General features: G+C 38.8%; 1 pseudogene; it reads left to right on the top strand.

The window, feature by feature from the left end:
* Positions 1–969: 969 nt before the first annotated feature.
* Positions 970–1416, top strand: LOC110198188 (large ribosomal subunit protein uL15 pseudogene; annotated as a pseudogene).
* Positions 1417–6000: the final 4584 nt, after the last annotated feature.

The following is a 6000-nucleotide window of genomic DNA, read 5'->3' as shown; positions in this document are numbered from 1 at the left end:
GAAAAACATTCAATATAATAAGTAATAATCAAAATAAAGAAAAGGGGGAATAAGAAAAGAAAGGATACACACTCATTGACCAGGCGAGCTCATACCTACTACACTGGGGAGACTGAAAAGACAGCCAAGGGGTCTGGTCAGGGAAGCAATGGGGCAGCATCCTGCTCCCACTCAACAGAAACGTGGTCCGCTTCTGGCCAACAGAGATTCAGCGTCCCTATCTCTGACATCAAAGTACTCCAAAAATCCCCTTCCAAATGGCTCCTTTTATATCTATGTAAACCAGGGGGAAACAATCTTGATATTTTGTTTTGTGTATGTCTCCCTGGTGAGTACTCAGGTCCAGTGCATGCACACATTCTAACAAAGGTTAGAGCTTCATCAAAGCTCCAAATACCTGTTTGTTGTGTGATTGTCCAAGAAGTGATCAATTCCTTGGACAATTACACGCTTTTCTCAAGAAAAAATGTTCCTTGCGATAAATTGGTTTCCCTTTAACATAGTTTGTTTAGTTTGTTACTTAATGTTTCAGTCTCCTTGATCCCGGCCATGCTTTGGTAACTCCAATTTATCTTTATGTCAGGTCATGAGGCAGTTAGGGGGCTGGGGAGGATCCATCCTCCTCAGTTTCTCTTACAGGGGACTTCAGTGCAAAGACACATATGAGGAAGGATGATAAAAATAAGTAGTAATATATGGTTCTGATTTAAGAAATAAAAGCAGTGATACAAAAAAGGAAATTTTTTTTTTACTCATTTTTGGAATGTGTCAGTTCTACCCTCTCAGCTTTCTTTCCATTTTCATAAATGCCTTGAGATGCTTTTCATTGTTCTGAAATCCACTGGGTTTATCTCTTGGTTAAAAATATATTTCCACAGGACACTAATTTTAAAGAACATATATTAAGGAGAGAGGTCTCCATATTTCAAACCTGAAAGTCAGGCAGGCTCTTTTGTGGTGGCTTATGATATGCCTTCCCAACTAAGGAAGACAAGGAAGCTCTGAGACACATCAGCCCCAGCCACTGATGCATTGGCAGGCACCAGAAGCACCCTGGAGGCCTGGCCATGGCCATGCAGTAGGGCTGTACCATCACCCAATCAGCTTTAACAAATGTCATCCAGCTTACTTCAGGAAAGTGGGTACAAGGAATACCATTTGAGGAAGAACCAAAGCTACTGCCCAATTGTCAACCTCGATAAGCTGTGGACACTGGTCAGTGAGCAGACGAGGATTAATGCTGCCAAAAACAAGGAGGGGCTTGCCCCTTTCCTTGATGGGCAGTTGGGGTTCTACAAAGTCCTTGGAGAAGGAAAACTCCCCAAGCAGCCAGTCATTTTGAAGGCAAAGTTCTTCAGCAGAAGAGCAGAGGAAAAAATTAAGGGTGTTGGTGGAGCCTGTGTCCTAGTGCCATAAAAATCCAATGTTATCAAATAAAACAAATGTCTTTATTGAAAAAAAAAAGTCAGGCAAATTAGAGACAATATTTTTGGCCATCCTTAAAGACCAACAAACTGTATATTTGTAGACGCCAAACATGAAGCAAATTCGAGAAATAAGAATTATGGATAAGAATATAAGTCATTCCCCAATTGATAAATGGTCAAAGGATATGAACAGGCAGTTCTCAGATGAAGAAATTAAAGCCATCTATAGTCATATGAAAAAATGCCCTAAATCACTATTGATTAGAGAAATGCAAATCAAAACAACTCTGAGGTACCACATTACACCTATCAGTTTGGCTAACATTACAGAACAGGAAAATGATAAATGTTGGAGAAGATGTGGGAAAGTTGGAACACTAATGCATCGTTGGTAGAGTTGTGAAATGATCCAACCATTTTGGAGTGCAATTTGGAACTATGCCCAAAGGCCTATAAAAATGTGCATACCCTTTGACCCAGCAATACCACTTCTAGGGTTGTATCCCAAAGAGATCACACAAATGGGAAAAGGACCCACATGTACAAAAATATTTATAGCAGCTCTTCTTGTGGTGGCCAAGAATTGGAAATTGAGGGGATGCCCATCAATTGGGGGATGGCTGAACAAGTTGTGTTATATGAATGTAATGGAATACTAGTGTGCTGTAAGAAACAATGAGCAAGCAGACTTTAGAAAAACCTGGAAAGACTTGTATGGACTGATACTGAGTGAAGTAAGCAGAACCAAGAGAACGTTGTACACAGTAACAGCCACGTTGTGTGATGACTAACTTTGATAGACTTAACCCTTCTCAGAAACGCAAGGATCTAAGACATCTCCAAAAGTCTCATGATGGAAAATGATACCCACATTCAAAGAAAGAACTATGGAGTTTGAATGCAGATCGAAGCATACTATTTGTTCTTTTTTATCTTCTGTTTTGTTTTGTTTCCTCTTTCTGGTGGTTTCTTCTATTGGTTCTAATTCTTCCTTACAACATGACTAATGGGAAAATATGTTTAATAGGAATGTATATGTATAGTCTATATCAGATCACATGCCGTCTTGGGGAGAGAGGGGGGAAAAATTTAAAACTCAAAAGCTTATAGAAGTAATTGTTGATAAATCAAAATAAATTAATAAAAAAAAGAATCATGGGCTAAAAACATGCTGTCCTCTCTACTACCTGACTACTCTTCAATCAGTTCCTTTCACTGGCTCTTCATTCAAATCATGGCCACTATATATATGGGTGTTCCATAGGACTCTTTCCTGGCCCCTTTTCTCTTTTTTTCTAAAATACTATTTCACTTGATCTCAGTAAGTTCTCATGGATTGAACTATAATCTGTTTAATGATGATTCCAAGATCTATTTGTCCTGCTCTAACCTCTAGAGGCACAGTGGACAGAATGCTGGGCCTAGAGTCAAGAAGACTCATCTTCCTGAGTTCAAATTAGGCCTCAGACTCTTACTAGCTGTGTGGCCCTGGGCAAGTCACTTAACCCTGTTTATCTCAGTTTCCTCATCTGTAAAATGAACTAGAGAAGGAAACAGCAAACCACTCCATTATCTTTGCCAAGACAACCCTGTCAACTGAACTGGAACAGGCTCTAACCTGTGGGTGGTCACAGCCAAACAAACAGACGAGAGAAGGAGAGTCAGGACAGAAACAGAAGTTTAATTAATTTCGGAGTGAGGAAAGTGACATTTGCAAATTGAACTCCCCCTGAAAAAAAGGAGGGCTTAAGGCTGCTAAGGCTGGCACCACATGAAAGGAGTTGGCCCACAACACAATCATTCTTAGATGTTGAGATAGTTGTCAAGGTCTTGGGACAATACAGGTGTTCTTGGATCCAGTGGGAACACTCATTGTCTCAAGTCTTGGGAGTCATGGCCACCCTATGGGGCATAGAATCAGAATTTTGTAACAGGAACAGGAGTGCACTAGCTATCAGTGACAAGGAACAGGGATTGGACGGCCCTGGGAAATAAGAGGAGCTCAATTCCTTAGTGAACACCTGGAGCTGATCCAAGCAATACACTTTGCCAGAGGGTGATATCATCCTTAGCATAAAGGATTATTCTTATCCCAAGCTCAGTACACAGTATGCTTGCTGGGCCTTAGCTCTGGGAAACAGAGTATCTTCCAAATATTTTGACAACCCCAAATGGGGCCACAAAGAGTCAGACACAACTGAAATGACTGAACAACCACTATTCCCTATGTCTGGAATATACTGGCTTCTCATATCTTCTTAATGTTCTATTGTCCTTCCAGATGATTTCCCTTATTAAAATATCTTTCCTTGGCCACCACAAAGTATACATATGTAGACTTTCCTCCTGTTGGAATGTAAGATGCTTAAGGGATCTGATAGGGATCCTCTTAAGAATGTAAACTCCTTCTCTATGCACATCTTCTCTATGTATGGCACCTATAGTAATAAGAAGTTAATAAATATCTTTTCATTCATTTGTATATATATCCCCCTGCATCCAGGGCCATCTCCAGTCATCCTGATCTATATCTTGCCACTGGACCCAGATGGAGAAAATGAGGCTGGTGATTTTGCACAGCTCTCCCTATCTTAAATCTAATTCACTTACATGTCATGGCATCACCTTCCTGATGTCATGATCCTCTTCAAGAATGAAGGACAAACAACAATCTTCTTAGAATCCCTACCTTCCTTCAAAGTTCAGCTACCCTTCCTAAATGAGGCATTTTCTACTCTTTCAGCTGCTAGTGTTTCCCCAATTGCTCATAACTTCTCTTTCCTTTGCACATAATTTGCATATACTTTTCACTAAGTAAACTGGGGGAAATCAATTGGTCAAGCATTCCCCAACATCCCAAACTATGTAAGTAAACAAAAATATTATGTAAATACAATTATATTACAATAATAAGCTACATAAGTACATTATGATTAGTATTAGTATTATTATTTACTTATGTAGTTGAGAGGAATCAATTGATTTCCTTTTGCCAACTTGATGAAATTATAGGCTATAAAGGGCAGGTAACAGAGACAATAAGGTTTTAAGAGATGCTATAGGAGATAGTTAGCCCTGGAAGTCAGGAATAGAGCTGCAGAGAGGAGTAGGTCAAGTGAGTCTAGATGAATAATGTGCCCAGCAAAGATGCTGTGCTTAGTGGGAAACCAGTGTCAGGACTCTATGAGAAGAGAGAAGACATTGTGGCCTGGCAGCATCAGAGGCATGAATTAATTGCCTTGGCTACATGTGTACTGTATGTATTTCCCTACCAGTATACTCTTTGTGTGTGCACACTCTTCCCACAGAGGCTGTGTGTGATTGCGGGAGAGAGCATGCCAGATTTGTGCGGATAATGTTTCTGTTGCTTAAGCTATATCATTTTCCTAAATTATTTTGCTTTGATCTAATTATGTCAACTGGCTGACTATAAACAATAAACATACCAGTAGGGGCTCATGAGTTAATATTTTAGGAGTGCATGTTTTGCATGTCAGGTAATCATCTTGAACCTCTAGTAATCATCCCCTGAGGGACCCAACATGTGAGCATAAGTTAGGAAGTAGTTCAGAGGAGTGCTATACTTACTTATGTATTTATTGTTTTCCCTGAAGAAAGAAAAGCTTTTGGAGGTCAGAGACTTACATTTTTGTCTTGATATCCTCAGCACCTAGCACAGTGTCTGGCTCATAAATAGCATTTAATAAATGCGTACTGATTGATTAGTAGGATCTATTAGAGCCTCTATTCCATTATCATATCCTTTAGGAACCAAGAGTATTGTCCATGCCACAATAAAGTATAAGAGTAGGACTTTAATCGAAGACTCTTCACCTTGATGATCAGAATTTTTTTCAAATAATTGGCATGATGTATGTCTTCATTAATTTCTACAATTTTATCAGTAATTGACTTGGATCATAGATGGAAGTATTTAGCTTTATTTTAGTGTATAGTTAATTTTCCCATTCCCTATTTCCTCTTTTTCTATAATTCAAGTAAGAAATCAAAAATAACTTCTAAACCTTTATCATCTCAGTATTGGCTATACATTTCCCCCCTTCTTTATTAGACAAAGAGTTTTGCTTTTATTCTCTGCTCAAAATTTTAGGGAAGACTCTTTTCTATCTCCTCATCCTCTTCACTACAAATTCCTTTTGTCTTTTCCTTTATTTTCTTAAAGAAAAGTCTGGGTCTGCCTCTCATTTCTTAAGTTTTCATAATCCCCTCAGAAATCTCTAAGAAGGTTTGTTAGGCACTTCTTCCCCTATGGAGTTATAACTTCTGGCCCTCTTCTTTCATAATTTTTAAAGCACTTTACTGGATTTGTCCTTTGCCCTTATCATGTTCTACCTTTACATGTTCTTTTCTTTACATGTTCTATCCCCTTTCCATCCTTATCATTTAGACTATAAGCACCATGAAGTTAAAGATTGCATTGTTTTTTGTTTTTCATCTTTGTATACTTACTACCTAGAACTGGGCCTTGTATATAGTAGCTGATTAGAAACTGTCTTTTAAATTGACTTGGATTTTTAAGCTATCAATATAAATTTGAGCACCTACCATGCAT

Source organism: Phascolarctos cinereus, unplaced genomic scaffold, assembly GCF_003287225.1.
Source record: "Phascolarctos cinereus isolate Bilbo 61053 unplaced genomic scaffold, phaCin_HiC Scaffold_2;HRSCAF=192, whole genome shotgun sequence".
Lineage (NCBI taxonomy): Eukaryota > Metazoa > Chordata > Mammalia > Diprotodontia > Phascolarctidae > Phascolarctos > Phascolarctos cinereus.
This window is presented reverse-complemented; position numbering and strand designations above follow the sequence as displayed.